The sequence below is a fragment of the Arachis ipaensis genome, chromosome B08 (assembly GCF_000816755.2).
Source record: "Arachis ipaensis cultivar K30076 chromosome B08, Araip1.1, whole genome shotgun sequence".
NCBI lineage: Eukaryota > Viridiplantae > Streptophyta > Magnoliopsida > Fabales > Fabaceae > Arachis > Arachis ipaensis.
In genome coordinates, this window is record NC_029792.2 from 121,993,478 (window position 1) to 122,011,164 (window position 17,687).

Consider the following 17,687-nt stretch of genomic DNA (forward strand, 5'->3'; position numbering starts at 1 on the left):
AATAATGCAATTATTTAAATAAATACTAGTTTTTACTCAGTATACAACTACTGACCTTATTTGATATGGATGATAAAGAGAAAATACCATAAAATTTTCAAAAAATTAACGGAACAATTACTCTTTATTTATGTTTAATCTGAAGGATGTGTTCAATTTTTAGACTCTCGCCTTTCGGTGTCCATAAAATGTTAAACAAAACATTCAGTTCATATAGTCGTACATAAATGTCTATTTTGAATATAGATATTGTTGCAATTGCAAGTATGAATTTCAAGACCAAAAAAAATTAAAGTTATGAATTTTAGATTCTTATACTTCTAAAACATTTTCGGCGAGCTTTAGAAATATTCCCGACTATTTTTTTTTATTTACAAGACTTCAAGAAAAGCTTCTATAAGACATTAAATATACGTAAAAAATTACAAGTATTTCCATGATAGGACAGCCATTAGCTTTGACACTTGAAAGGAAAAAAAATTGCTTAAAGAAGGCTCATTTAAGTTCGAATTAAAAGATATAAAATCACATGACATAAACAGCAAGACTTAAATAATGTTACGCCATTTCTTTTTCCTTTCATGAACACAACCCTAATCTCCACTTGTGTTGACAATAAGAATTGGAAAGAACAAAAGATTTGCTGTAAACCTTTAAATAAATTTTACTCAAAGCAGCATATGCAGGAGACAAAATTTATGCTACCAAAAGTAAGCAGGTTAATGCTCACTTTGATCTCCATAAGTACACGCGTCAGTCATTTTAGTTCTCATTGATTTTAACAAGTCAAGTAAAATGATTCACGCGTGTACATAGAAGAACCAAAGTAAGCATTAACCTGCAAAAAAATCATTGTGTAAACTAATTTGTGCATGCCTTCCATGCTCGGCTAAATTTCTAAATTTCGTGTTGGTCTACAACTTGTGTGTGTAAGCCTTAACTCCATGTGTATGTCAATAGTTTCGATTTCATTGCTGGAATACTTTTCTTGGCATGATGGAAATGGAGCACAGCAGGAAGAAATGTCGATTCCGGCCACCTCTATAGCATTGCAGACCCATTCAAGAACATCACCTTTAGGGAACTGCAGTAGAAAGGTGTGAGAAGATTTAATAACAGTCAACAAATATTTTTGATAGTTTGAAAAAGATGATGTTGGTAAAAATATCTTTCAATTCAAAGATAAATATTTAAATTTCAAACATACAAACATTAACATGAATGCAGATGAAATTGAGAACAATAATGAAATGAAGTATTAAATACCATTGTTTGTAAAAAGTCACATACAAACCTATAAAAAAATAAAAATAAAAGGGTTAGTGGCATATAGGGAGGCTTTGAACTTCTCAAGGGGAAAAAGCTATAATTAATAATAGAAGAGAAATCCAATGATAGGAACACGTAATTAAATATAAGCATACTTTGGGAACCTTCCCTCAACTATTGATGTGTGTAAATTCCTGCTAAGCTGCAAATTTAAAAATACAAGGACTTTAGTTGAACATGTATATACATATACTGATTATTAATTTATAAGCAAAATTTTATATAATGTAGAGTTTTCTACCCGCATCATGTAATATAAATTATGATATGATAGAAGCTGAGACCCCATGGCGTCTTTAGTGACAAGGCAATGGATGTAGGCCCTGGTGTAGTTCTTGCAAACCTATGAGGAAAAAATAAAAAAAATATATAAAAATATGCCAATTTCGTCAAATAATTCATCAAATAAAGAAGTACCCTCTCAGAAGCATACCATACAAGGGCAGGTAGGATCAATTGGTTGAGTATCATCAGCCATGGCTCTGTGTTTTAGTTTTAGTACTCCCTACAAACATACCGCAAAGAATTAAGTTTAAAATCATGCGGATGCATCAACAAGTGGACTATGATGGCAGGAAAAAATTATAAGGTTATGTTCAGCTAGACGGAAAAGAGGGGCTACATTTTGTGGTGCTAAATTTTAAAGGAAGAAAGGAAAAATTTCAGAGTAAAATTCACTAATTCTACGGATAAATTTTACTTTATATTTGACTAGGGTAAATGTTTGTCCCCGTTTAGTGAATTGCCTATTTGAGCTCTTGAGAATTTTTATTTTCTCTGTATACCAAACAACTTGTAATTTTAAGGAGATAATATTTTCCTCCTTTAATTTTTATTCCATGAAGTTTTGTTCCCAAAAATTTTAATTGTAACATAGCATAAAATTGTGCATAAAATGGAAAAAGATCACCTCAGGAATAAGGGCAGTCCCAAAACGTGCTGTACGGGTAGGGTAGACACAATCATATATCTCTGCACCCAAAGCACTATAAACAACAATATCAAGTGGATAACCAACTCCCTGGAATAAGTACAAGCAAATGGTATGAAATTGATTTAATTTGAAATGTATATCAAAGTAATGGCTACTATAATGAAAGTTATTCTGACGATAACGTATCATGGTTTATCCTCTGGCAAAGCAGTAGTGCACTGAGCAACAACTCGCCAAAACGAATCTTTATCTTTGCCTCCTGCAAGACCACCAATAGCATAGCTGTGACAAAAGAAAATTATATTAAGCTCCTTAGCAGCATTACGAAACTATTGATTCCACATGTCCTCCTTTATTTCACAAGGTTACTTATAACTGTAGTATGTCAATGAAAGAAGACCTTTATCTATTCATGCATATTTTTGGAATGCTATACTATTTTTCTTCACTCTTTTGATAAGTACTAGATACCAGATCAACAATCCTAGTTTTTCTTTTCTTTTGTTAAATTGAATCAGGAATAACACATTAAATTGTCTCGAGTTAGTTTAACTCGCAATTTATAGTTTAACTTTAAGATATTACACAGTAATGATTCATGAATAATGTGACCAAGCCCATTTTGTGTGGTGCCTAAACAAAAAGAAACTGGAGCTGACATTCAAACCAGCTAGTATTGTATACTGTCTAGTATAGTTCTAAAAGACAGCACAAAATAAATAAATAACATTATAAATGGCAATAAGCTTGAAACCACAAAATAGACTATATGACTAAATAAACTTGCGCTTACCCAGGCAAGTTGCGGTCTACCAAACCTTTGACACAGATGTCCCTGAGTACAGCATATTGCAAATTATAAATTTATAGTTAGTTACTTGTTTCACAACATCCACATTGATAATAGGAAGAACATCATGGTTTGTGCTAAAATTTACCTCAACTCAGGATCTAAACCACCTTGTACAATACCAAACAAGTTCTTATCGTGAGGTCTCTTGTGCGCTGTTAACAGAAGGAATGTCCATTATATTTAGCATTGAAAACAACCAAAGACTTAAATGATACACTTCAATAACATAATTACCTGCTATGCATCTGTCTATCCATCTAAGCGTTCGATACATAGCTTCCTCAATTCTTGGACCAGTAATGGTGGTCTTTACGACATCATCCAAAGCCATAATAATATCTGCTCCAATTCTATTCTGTACAATTTATGACGAACATAAGAAAGAAAAATCAATTTTCTTAAAATATATTGTTACAGTTTGCTAGCCGTAAGCTCCAACCAAAAACTCCAGAAGCAGGTACAAGAAACCAGAAATTATTGAAGGCATCAAGAAAACGTACATAAGAACAACGAATCAATTTTCAGTGCTATACTTTGTAGTCAGTACTACAATCTGTTATGCATTGTCACTTGCAATTTTCTATGAGGCTTAAATTATAAACATTAATCGAATATCTAATAAAAGATCATCTTTCTCAATTTGGAAATACTATATTGGGAATAACTATAACTTGGAATCCTAAAAGTTTTTCAAATTTTAAATAAACTATCAAGTATTGATTGAAAGAAACATATGGAGGAAAAACAATTAATCTACATACTTGTATCTGAATTGATTCTTCGGGTGTAAGAAGCATTGGCTTGCCATCCACCGGTGACTGAAGCAAGAAAATAATTCTATAGTTACAAATAACAGAATTTCATTGTAGATTACAATTGCAACCTTTTCTTATTATAATTTTTTGTCTTGTCTTAAAATGGAAAAAAAGGTTAGATACAAACTTGCCTACGAAACTTGAAAATAATATATACCTGAAATGTCACACCTTCTTCTGTGATATCAGCAAGATGCAACAATAAGACCTAAAACATTAGTGAGGTAGATTGGTAAGATTTTTAACAAAAAATATAAATGATTTTTTTCAACATTATCCCTGAATATAGCTATCAATTAGCAAAAAGATAATGCAGATTCACTTCACACAACAAATTTAGCTCCAATGTCATTTTTTTTGTCCTGCCTAAGTGCCTATCCACACAGCCTTAGGCTTCTTTCAACATCATTCTTCACTTTGAAGTGACATTATACTATAACTTTTTATTCTGATACAGATAAACTTGTACAAAGGTTGAAGACAGAGACACAATAATAAGAAAAAACACAAGCCACAAACAATGCTGTGGCATGAAAAATTATCAGACAAAATTAGTATGCAACAGTATTACTTGATGGAACCCGATGATAATAATATAATTACTAGAATGCTCGAAATTACAACAGTAAAAGGAAAAAGTATACATTAAGTCAAACAACAACCATTTGAAAGCCACAAGAGTCTGTAAGCATAGCCCGTGGCCAGTTCATAAAATTGTGAAGACCACCAGCTTCTTCGAGAAGCTCGGAAGTAGGTCGAAGGGCCAAGTGATATGTGTTTCCCAGAATTATTTGGCAACCAATTCTCTCAAGTTCGTTATTTGTCAAGCCTTTGATTGTCCCTGTTCATTTAACCCCTCCAATTAGGAATGCAAAATTGTGGCATCTATAGTGCAAGATAACCACTTAGAAATCTGTCAAAAGCCTAGGAAAGAGAAAATCAACTCAATCAATGCAAATATCAACATTGAATGTTCTATGGACATGAGTAACCGATGTCCATACTTTCCCCCAAAAACAACAAACTCAATACAAATGCAATATTGTATTATAAAAAAATGAAACAATTTGGCAACAACTTTGAAGGTGAACTTTGTTATCTTATAGCATGAAATGGCTTGAGCATGAGAATGAAAAAACAACAACAACAACAACAACAACAACAACAAAGCCTTGTCCCACTAAATGGGGTCGGCTACATGAATCAAACGACGCCATTGTGCTCTGTCATGTATCATGTCTACAGAGAGACCATTTACATGTAGATCTCGTTTCACCACCTCATGGATGATCTTCTTAGGTCTTCCTCTGCCTCTCACCCCTTGTTCATCTTTCATCTCATCCACCCTCCTGACTGGATGTTCTATCAATCTTCTTTTCACATGTCCAAACCACCTGAGACGCGATTCAACCATCTTTTCCACAATGGGTGCTACTCCAACTCTCTCCCTTATATCTTCGTACCTTATTTTATCCAATCGCGTATGACCACTCATCCATCTCAACATCTTCATCTCTGTCACACTCAGCTTATGTTCGTGCTCTTCTTTAGCCGCCCAACACTCCGTACCATAAAGCATAGCCGGTCTTATAGCGGTGCGATAGAATTTACCTTTAAGTTTTAAAGACACTTTTTTGTCACAGATAAAACCAGATGCACTCCGCCATTTTGACCAACCTGTTTGGATCCTATGATTTACATCCTGTTCAATTTCTCTATTATCCTGTATGATGCACCCAAGATACTTAAAACTTTTAACTTTTCGTAGGATGTTTTCTCCAATCTTCACCTCTGTATTAGGGTTTTCCCTTCTTAAACTGAACTTACATTCCATATATTCCGTCTTGCTACGGCTTATGCGCAGACCATACACTTCTAGAGCTTCTCTCCATAATTTCAACTTCTTATTTAGGTCTTTCCTTGACTCTCCCATAAGGACGATATCATCGGCAAAAAGCATGCACCATGGCACAGGCTCTTGGATGTGCTCTGTAAGTACTTCCAAGACTAACGTGAAAAGGTATGGACTTAAGGATGATTCCTGTTGTAATCCTATACCAATAGAAAATTCCTCTGTCACACCACCTTGATTCTTTACACTAGTTGTGGCCCCATCATACATGTCTTTAATTGCACGAATATATGCGATCCTTACTCTCCTCTTTTCTAAAACCTTCCATAAGACCTTCATTAGTACTCTATCATACGCTTTTTTCAAATCAATAAACACCATATGTAGATCCCTTTTATTACTACGATACCTCTCCATCATCCTTCTTAATAGGTATATCGCTTCAGTGGTAGACCTGCCTAGCATAAATCCAAATTGGTTCTCTGTTACTTGTGTCTCTTTTCTCAACCTACATTCTATCACCCTTTTCCGTAACTTCATGGTATGACTCATAAGCTTGATCCCTCTATAGTTTCTGCAACTTTGTATATCTCCCTTATTCTTGTAGATAGGTACCAAGGTGCTCTTTCTCTACTCATCAGGCATCTTCTTTGACCTTAAAATCTCATTAAAAAGCTTGGTTAACCAGTTGATGCCTTTTTCTCCAAGACCCTTCCAAACCTCAATCGGGATATTATCAGGTCCTACTGCCCTACCATTTTTCATCTGCTTTAGAGCCTCTTTTACCTCGAAGTCTCGAATCCTTCGATAGTAGTCAAAGTTTTGATCTTCTTCCCATATGCATAACCGACCAAGGCTCGGAAGAGTCTTCTGTCCCTCATTGACTAACTCGTAGAAGTAGCTCTTCCACCTTTCATTAATCTTCTCCTCTTGAGCCAACACCTCTCCATCATTGTCCTTTATGCATTTAACCTGATCCAAATCTCTCGTTCTTCTTTCACGACTCTTTGCGATTCTATATATACCTTTTTCTCCTTCTTTCATGTCCAAAGACTAGTAGAGACCCTCATATGCTCTTGTTCTTGCTTCACTTACAGCCACTTTTGCTCTTTCTTAGTCGCCTTATATTTTTCTCAGTTATCTGCGTTGCGGCATAAAGACCACTGTTTAAAGCACTCCCTTTTTATCTTTATCTTTTCTTGTACACTCGCATTCCACCACCAGGACTCCTTGTCTCTTGGCCCTATTCCTTTAGATTCACCAAAGCTTTCTTTTGCTGTTCATCTAATAACTTTTGCCATCTCCCTCCACATCTCTTCCGCGCTTCCATTCCCATCCCACTTTGTCTCTTCTCCTACCCGTCTTAGGAAGCTTCTTTGTTCCTCACCTTTCATCTGTCACCACCTTGTCCTTGGGTTCTTCGTATGATATCTTTTCCTCAACTTTTGCTTAACGCGAAAATCCATGATGAGCACCCTAAGTTGTGTTATCAAACTTTCTCCCGGGATAATTTTACAATTAATGCAAAATTTTCGGTCGACTCTCCTCAACAAGAAGTCGATTTGAGAGCTTGTCATGCCACTCTTATAGGTTATAAGATGTTTGTCTCTCTTTTTAAAACATGTATTTGCGATGAGAAGATCAAAGGTTGAAGAAAAGTCCAAAATAGTTTTACCCTCGGCATTGATCACCCCGAAACCATGGCCCCCATGAATACTCCCATATCCAGTCACTTCTCTCCCAACATGGCCATTTAAATCTCCTCCTAAGAAAATCTTATCTCCCAAAGGTATGTCTTGAACCACTCTCTAGATTCTCCCAAAACCTTATCTTGTGTTGTTCGTCCGAACCCACTTGCAGTGCATAGGCGCTAATCACATGGAAAGCACCTCCCTCCACCACAATTTTGATAGAGACAATCCGATCTTCTACTCTCTTGACATCCACTACGTCCTTCTTCCACTGCTTATCCACAATTATTCCAACCCCATTCCTATTATTCACCTTTTCTGTATACCAAAGTTTGAAACCAGAAGTATCCAACTCCCTAGCCTTCGCACCAACCCACTTTGTTTCTTGTAGGCACATAATATTAATCTTCCTCATTGTCATGGTGTCCACCACCTCCATGGACTTCATTTGCTGCATATCAGAAAGGATAAATTGGAAACTCTAACCTTGAGTACCCACTGGCATAGATAGTGGTGTTTGACACACAAAGTGAGGGAGGGTCAATTGAGCTGCACGAGCACGGTTGAACCGACCAAGAATATGAGAAAGCAAACATAATAATAAAACTTCAGGAAAAAAATAACCAAAGAATGGTTCAACAAGTGCACACAGTGCTTCTCAGCCATCATCTAGAGTTATCACTTATTCTCTTTTATGCATACCCATATCATTCTTTCGGCCTCAGTCATCCAAAGGTAAAACAACAACAATAGCAACAAATGAATGTCGTTGATTTTCACATAAATAAGACAACAAAACTTCAGCAATGTGAAGGCGTAAGAGAACTCAAATAGAATGGGGAGTTGAACCTCGAAATGAAGCGCCATGGGCTTTGTTTGAGGAGCGGGGTAGGGCACGCAACTAATGGTATGTCCTAGTATGGAAGAAGAAGGGCCGTAAGCAATGGCATTATAAACAACACAAACAAAGAATTATTACATGAATAGAAAGTGTTTTAGATAGAAACAGATAGAGAGAACTTACAGAGAAAGAGGGAAGGAACAAGAACATGCGACGAATGAAGTGCCCTAGGCTATTAAAAGCGTTAAAGCTGTGGTGTGCGTACCTTCATGGCTGTGAAAGCAGGTTGGCCGGAACTTGTGATGTGGTAGAGTGTTGCTAATGTTTGGTCTCAATCTCAACGGAACCGCAATGGGAATGCTATTTCTCATTACAAGATGAAAACGAACCAAACTATACCTTGCATTAAACAAGCTACGACAACTTTAGACTAAGCCTGGCCCTATAACATGTTAAAAAATCTATCGCTACACTAATAATAGAAACTAAAAAGGATTCAAGAGATAACTATCCCAATTGGTGTCCAACTTGCATACTAAATTATCACAAAAACAAGGGGATATACGAAACAAAAGAAGAACCAAATTTGAAAATAAATAAACTAGCTTATTACTTTATAAGAATATTGTCTAAAACAGGATAAGTAAGTAACACATGCAGTAGATGAAAATTAAACGATTAAACGTTAATCATTGTGAACAAAAATTGCAGAAATCAATACACATGGAACAACAAAAATAGATGCGAGTCAAAATGCTAACAAGAGCATGAATGAAACTGATACCTAAAACAGAGAACTCAATAAGAATCAGTATTTAAAAAATAAAATTAGCTTACTATAGCTAACACGTTCAATTAACTGGGACTAAATAATCAAACATGGACCGTTATGGAAAATTAAAGAAGTCAATGCAGATTCAACAAAGAAAATGAAAGAAGAGAAAAATTGTAAGGGACAGAAGAGAAACCTGTGACGTGAGGGAGAGGAGAACGGGGTGAGGGTGCTTTGAAGTGTGAAGAGGGGAGAATGAAAATTTTGAGGCGGGGGCAGCTAACAAAGCTTCGTAGAGTTGAGTTGAATTGACAATTGAGCACCATTAAAGTGGGTTTAGGGTTTTAAGGTTGAATTTTAAAATTTAATTATTTCATTAATCAATCCGTCGGCTGACTAGAATTAAAGGACCGCACTATTTTTGTCTAAAGTAAGATAAAATAAATGCAATAGTTGGATAACCTCAACGCTCGGGAGTTTGGGCACGTGTTAAAGACTTAAAGAGTTAAAGTAGAAAGAACCCACAACAGTAAGCCGGTAAATATTTTTTTATTTTTTATCGTACTTTTTAATTCGGTACACCAGAAATTAATCTGTTACAAGTTAAAATTTTACTTAAAATTTTTTTGTTGTTACGGACATAAAATAGGCTCCGATTTTCATGATCATAAAACATCTGAACTATTAATGATCTGACGATATTATTTTTCTATATATAAATTTAAATTATTATTTTATTTTTTATGATATATTTTATATTTAGAATTTTATCATTAAGTTCTATGAAGATCAATTTTAAAATCAATTTTATTTTAATTTAAAAATTCTAGTTTTATCTTTTCTCAATCTTAAAATTATTAATTTCATAATATAATCTATCGTCAATTTATTTTTTAATTATCTAATTCTATAATTGTAATCGTTTACGAATCTTTCCCAATATGATTATTAATTTGTTGTAGTGACGAACTGACAATCATTGTTTATGAATTGGCATATATGTGCAGTACAGAAATTGCAATATGTAGAAAATCAATGAAAAAATTGATTGATTAGTGAACAGAAGTCCTTTCCTTCTACGTTGTTAAAAAACAATCGATTTTTATTTTCAGCTAATCGATTGGTTCGCAAAAAATCTTCTTATAAAACTACTCGTAAACTAATCGATTTTTTTATATCGATTGATTAGTTTTTTTTTTACAATCGACTGTTTTGTGAGAAAAAGTTTGTTTTTATGTAATTGAATTGATTTTATTACCCATTCAATTGATATTTATTTAAGCAGATTAGTAAGATAATCACTAAACTTATCTAAATTAGTTATTACAATAAAACTTTTATTAGACATATAAAAACCAATTTTTATTTAGTCAATATTAGTTAATTTTAAAATTTAGATTTATAATTTAGAATTTAAAATTAAGAATTTATAATTTATTCCAAACAGCACCTATGAATAAAAATGTTTGGAGAAATGGAATCCAATTGTCTTTTTAATGCTTCCCATTTTAAATATTTTGATCTAAGGTGGCAGAACCATACAATAAAATTATTATTATTATTATTATTATTATTATTATTATTATTATTATTATTAAGAGTTAAGTATTGTTTTTGTCCTAACGTTTGGGATAAGTTTTAAAACTGTTCCTAATATTTAAATTGTCATATTTAAGTTTTTAATGTTTCAAAATTGACTCAATGTTGTCCTGCCGTTAGGGATCTGTAACAGAATTGACAGCATGACAAAATTGAGATGATTTTGAAATGTTAGGAACTTAAATAGGACGAAAATGTTGGGAAAAAAAATGATACATAGAAATAAATTTTAATTTTATCTCTTAATAATATCAATTTTTTAAGGTACATAGTTATTCAATTTTTTTTAATCACATATAAGTAAATTATACTTAATCACATTACTTTCATTCTAAATAAATTAATTTTTTTATAATTCTTTTCTTAAAGATTTTTACTCATCATCGAATGTTTGTAGAATGACTATAATCACATTACTTTATTGTATATGTATACTTTTTTTCGCAAGTTTATGTACTAGTTATTCACTTATTCTATGATTAAGTGTGGTTTATTTAGATGTGATTAAAAAATAATTGAATAACTATGTACCGTAAAAAATTGATATTATTAAAGGATAAAATTAAAATTTATTTCTATATATCGTTTTTGGTTATCGTCCTATTTAAGTCCCTAACATTTCAAAATCGTCTCAATTTTATCCCGCCGTCAATTTTATTAGCAGATTCCTAGCTGCCGACAACATTGAGTCAATTTTAAAACGTTAGGGACTTACTTAAATAGGACGATTTAAACTTTAGGAACAATTTTAAAATTTACCCCAAACATTGTGGGAAAAAACAATACTTTACTCTATTATTATTATTATTTCCTCACGAGTTGTAGCCTTGCAGGGGAGAAAACGATTAATGTCTGACTTTATTGAAGTTTGTTTTTTGATGTATATGAGATTGACTACAAAATTTAATGCACATATTGTTATTCTAAAAATTGAATTTGGAATATAATAATTAAATTAAACAACTTAAACTCCCCCAAGTTAGAGTAATAGGGAAACCAATCTAATCGGTTTAGTTAACCAAAGTACCAAACTCTTTGCATCAAATTAGGGTTACCATGCATAGTCACTTCTTAAAAGTCATAAACATTTATGTAAGAGAGAAGTGATGATTCTTTTGTATTTAACTGTGCTTCGGACAAAAAAAATCTATATCACATTTCTATTTGAAACTTTTTTTATTTATAATTAAATATTTTGGAATGTTTATTCTGCATCACATTAATAACTAATTTGTGTAGAATTATCATATGATTTTTGAATATAAAAAACTCAAAACTATCATTCATGGAGAAATAGAGCCATAAAATTATGGGAGCCACTTAGATAAAGATATCAAAAACATTTTTTTTTAAAATGTTTTTTAATAATTAAAATTTAGCACATATAACTGATTCAATTGTGTTATTTTTAATAATAGAGGTATTGTAATCATTTTCTATAAAAAATAATATTAATTTAAATCAATTCAAGATTTGATTCACTATTTTTTCGGTCAAATTAATTAATCTGATCTAATTTTGACAAAAATAACACAGTTTAATCGATTATGTGTATTAAATTTTAATTATTAGAAACCATCTTTAAAAAAAGACGTTTTAAACGTCTTTATGTAAGTAGTTCTTTAAAATTATTCAATATCCATATGTAAGTAGATGCTTAAAATTATTCAATATCCATATCCTACATAATGTACAAATAGCCATAGATATATAGTGACATAGCATTGCAAATATATATATGGGAGCAAACCCCTCAAAGATTGGCACTCCATAATGCATGAGAGATTGGAAGCACGTCCTCCTAATTATATATGTTTATTTGGTATTATTATTACTAATATTATTTACTTCATCCCATGGTGTAAGATGGGGCTGGTAAGTTGATTACTGTAGTCTTAACCTTTGTCATCATATGAACTGATTGTGTTGGAGCTAGTTGCTTCCTATAATTATAATCAACATGTTGTAGTGTTAAATGGACAAGAATGATGAGAAGTGGTAACCCTATTAATCCATAAGGTCTCAAGTGTGACATAGAAAAAATAACAATGATGACAACAATTTTGAATGAAGGTTCTCTTATCCTTCCAGTTATGCATATTGTTTAAAAGTGATGCTATATGAATAGCTGAAGACCAAAATTGCTAGCATTACAATGGTGGATTCCTTCTTCAACAGAATTTATTCTGATACCATATGAGATTCCCTTCCCTCTTGTATTCCTGGCAGAATGTTTTTTTTTTTTTTATCAAAGATTTTTTTTATCAAAGATAGGAGACTCGAACCCGCAACCTTTTAATTGAGTATGGGGAGACTATGCTATTTGAGCTATTACTCATTGGCCAAAAATTTAGAAAGATAGGAGACTCAAACCCGCAACCTCTTAATTGAGTATGGGGAGTCTATGCCATTTGAGCTATTACTCATTGGCAATGGTGATTATATATAAAAATGTTAAATACACCAAAAAAATTAATTACAATTATTTATATACATATAGCATTTTTATTCTATGTGCATCTTAAATTTATGCCTTTAATGTCAAGTAGAGACACTCATTTGTCGCTCCCACACACATATATATTTGATACATATTATAAATAATTTAGAGAGTATTATAATTAGAATGATAAGAATTATATTACGGTACCATATAAATAACAAGTTATTAATATTCTTATATTCTTCATAATTGAAAAAAAAAATATGAAAGTATTTTTAACTAAAGTTATTTAAAAATATTATGTGATTAAGTTAATTTTGTAATTAAGTATGAACCAAACATTATTTATTATACTTTTCATTTTTTTAACTCACACGTTTAGCAAAAATAAATTTTTGTAAATTTTATTTAACTATGGTTAAAAAATATATTTTAAAAATTATGAATTATTAATAAAAAAATAAAGTATATTTTTTGTTTTAATTTTATCTTTAATATTTAAAATAAATTTTAGTTTTATTTTTTTTATTAATTACAGTCAACTATTAATTAGCATTATATTTTCCAGTAATGTGAGAAAAGGTTTGTTTTAGGAAGTGACAGTGACGATGACGTGGTGGAAAGCAGTGTGATACTGGATTGGGGTTGGGAGTGTTGATTAAATGTATTAGCTCTAATAGATTGGCATACTTAATTTAGTTAGTATTTGTAATTAATAGTTAGTTACTAGTTAGTATATTCAATTAGTCTAAGATATTTATCATGTAAAAATTAGTATATAAAGCAAGGTTCATTAACTAATTATGTTAGCTTGTCATTTTATTCAAATCACTTTCTCTTTCTACCAAACAGATTTCAAAATCTTCTCACTCTACTTTTCTTTTCATTCTTCTCTATCATTCAAGTTTGACAACCCTTTTCAGCTTCTATCTTCATATGGTATCATCGCTGGAACTGATGACCCTGGACATCTTCCACGTTCTAATCTTTTTCGTCTACCTCCAGATCCAACATTTTTTACAGACTCACACAGTAGAGACTGATGAGAGCTGTTCATCAAATTTCTAGGGTTTCGATAACAGTGTTTCGATCAGCGAGTTAGGGAATCCTGTCTTGAAATTGCTTTCTTCTTTTTTCTTTCCTTCTGATGAGAGTTGCGATTTTTTCATCGATGCTCCTTTTTTTCTTGTGACTGAATCTCAACCACGATCAACGAGTTTTAGAGAAGAAGCTCTGGATTAAGCTTTTTCGGTAACTTCGTCTATCACGGCCTACTTTGCACCGAATCTCTTCAATGGATCCCACTCACAGTGACGTCGGCTCCACTGCAGCTTCCAATGTCGATATCAACACCCTCTCGCAGCTTTTTCTTCAACTCACTCAACTCCAGAACCGCATGAATTCAGGAACGTGCATTCTCCTATCGATCAGAACAGTCCATACTTTTTGCACCCAGCTGAAAGTCCTAGTAATCCCTTAATTTCTCATCGCCTCAATTCTCAAAATTACACCAATTGGTCCCACTCGATTTCGTTGGTACTCGAGTCCAAGAACAAAATTTCTTTCATTGATGGCTCTCTTCCTCGACCGGAGGTTACCGATCCAATGTATTCGGCTTGGGACCGTTGCAACACCTATGTCCTCTCTTGACTACATTTATCTCTCTCACACGATATTTTTCAGAGTGTCATATGAAGAAGTGTGGCTTCAAATCTGTGGAATGATTTAAAGAAACGCTATTACCAGGAAGATTTGTACCATGTCTCAGAGTTGTATGAGAAACTGTATAGTGCAAAATAAGATGATCTTTCAATTACTTCCTATTTTACCAAGATGCAAGGAATTTAGGAAGAAATTGATAACTTCAGGCCGATTCCTATGTGTATTACTTTTATTTTGTAATTAATTACAGTAAAAAAGTTTATTTGATATGGTTGTTAAAATTCACTTGGTATGGTGGGAGGCTGTGTAGTAAAATCAATAGTGTTTATAGATGGAGAGTGGTAAGAGGCAAGTGAGAACGTACCTGAAGGGGTTGGTTTGTAACAATATGAACTATTAGAATTTTAATTTATCCTTTTAATTATTGTCCTAATACTTAAATGAATAAAAATTTATAGGCATAAATATTATTTGAAAACATGAAAAAAATTTAAAAATTAAGAGGATAATTAGGATAATTAGGCATTTTTTCTTCTTCTATTATATTTTTGTGATTTTGAGAGATCCCCATTTTTGTTTTGTCTCTAATCTTGAACAGTTGTATTTCTAATAACATGAAATGCAAATCTACCTAAAAAAAAACACACACACAGTAACATGATGTTATCCTTTCTGTATGTTAAGTTTTAAATTTATTAGAAAAAAAAAAACTTTTGTTGTCAATTAAACATTTAACAAAATCAACATTATCATATTTTAATTAGATTATTAGATCAATTTTGTTTTTGTGATGAGACAAATAACCGAACCGAGTTTCTTCTCTTTTGTATAATTGTATGCGTCTCATACTCTTAGTTAGTGAAACATATATTTCATAGTAGCTTTAGTTTGGTTTCTAACTTAAATATATTGCCAACATACAAAGGTGTCTTTTGGTATATAGCCTGCCATATAAAGTAAATATTACTCCATTTTATTTTATTTTTCATTTTATTTTGTTATTTTTGACATCAATAAATGGACATTGATATAAAAAGAGTAAATAATTATTTTTTATCATAAAAAATTGAGACGCTGATAATATTAACCATAATTAATTTAAAGAATAAATGACCATTTGTACCCATAAAAGATGAAAACGCTGACATATGTATTCACACTAGATTGAAACTAAACTTGTATTCATGCAAGATGTCCTCCGTGTGACAAAAATACCCTGTCTTTGGAGGGTCAGAATGCCACGTAGGGTACTTTTGTCACACGAAAGACGTCTTGCATGGGTACAAGTTTAGTTTCGATCTAGTGTGGATACATATGTCAGTGTTTTCATCTTTTATGAATACAAATAGCCATTTATTCTAATTTAAACAAAAGTTGTAACGACCAATATTTATTTTCATTTGACATTTTTAACTAAATGTTAATTTAGTAAAAAATGTTGTTAGTTCTAATCTTAAGTGGTTATCAAATATCCAACATATTAATTTGAATATATATAATTTAAAGACGCGAATTCATATTTTTCTTATTCAATTATACTAAATATGTATATAAAAAAACAGTCATCAAATTAATTATTTATATAAAATATATGCTAAAATATTTTATATATTAAAAATAAATTAAATAATACATATACTTGCTTATACATAAATACATAATAATTAAATTTTGTTGCTCGTAAGATTCATTCGATAGAAAATATGAAAATATTTTGCAAGACTAGTTAATTAAACACAGAACTTTCATACACTAATCTTAGTGAATTATAGGTATCAAATTCATCCAAACTTGTTTCAAAAGAAAAAAAAAATGCTAATTTGTTTGATTGTTTATATTATTTATTTGTTATGGGCAACCATCATATATATATATACGTTAGATACTTAGGTTTAAGACATGAAATATTTCCAACTAAGGGGCACACCATTCACCAATTGTATATGTGGAAGAAATAAAAATACTATGCATTATATACCAACCACAACCAAACGTGTTGGTAACTGATTCAGTTGGCCCTTTGAAGCAATGATTTTGTTGGTGAATGCTGAATTCAAACTTTTTCTTTTTAGTTTAATTAATTTGCAATTGCTAAGTACAGACTCAAAATAAGTTTAGTTTAAGGTGAAATTTAAGGTGAACTGAATTTCGCGTGAAATTGATATCTGAGAGTTATTAGATAAAAATTTAGTCAAATCAATCAAATCATCTAACGACTCTCAAGTATCAACTTCACGTGAAGTCGACTGCATATGAGTTTCCACCTTAGTTTAAAGGCTTATCTTTTTTTTCTGTAATATCATTCTATCAGTCAAAAATTAATCTGTTATAAATCTAAATTTTAATTTTTTAGCCCGTTAGACTAAGTAGGGTTGACTAACTAATAAATTATTATATGCATAAGCAGAATTTAAATTTTAATATTTATTTAAATGAATGAGTGAGTTGATTACTCGACTAACTTAAATTAGTTGTTTAAAGGCTTATCTTTCACACACTATTATCTTAGAAGGTTCTCTGTCTTTCCAACCAAAAACTGTGGCTAAGGCCAACCATAGTGGACGAAGCCAATTTGTCCATTATCATTTGGTATCATTATAAAAATACTTATATATTATTACATTATTTTTATTATTATTTGATGAATGTTTTAACTCGAATATTTAATTGAATGGGTGGTCCATATGAATTGGCCAATTCCAACCCCACCCCATTCCTTTAATTTGTTTATGTTTTGGCCTTTTTCTTCCGCAACTCACATATATTGTCATTATTATTTATAGCCCATCACGCTGTGTGCTTATTATATATAGTTTAGGTAGAATTATTTATAGACCGAGCCAAAAATAATTTTGAGATAACAAAAAAAAAAGCAAAAGAAAATAAATTTGATCCT

General features: G+C 31.8%; 1 long non-coding RNA gene and 1 pseudogene across 1 annotated transcript; both read right to left on the bottom strand.

Annotated features, from left to right (window-relative positions):
- Nucleotides 644-8,180, bottom strand: LOC107611618 (annotated as a pseudogene).
- On the bottom strand, nucleotides 8,300-9,495 carry LOC110266088. The gene is made up of 3 exons (XR_002353027.1): nucleotides 9,284-9,495; nucleotides 8,581-8,729; nucleotides 8,300-8,388 (listed from the first exon to the last, which is right to left on the bottom strand). It is a non-coding gene; the product is annotated as an uncharacterized LOC110266088 (long non-coding RNA).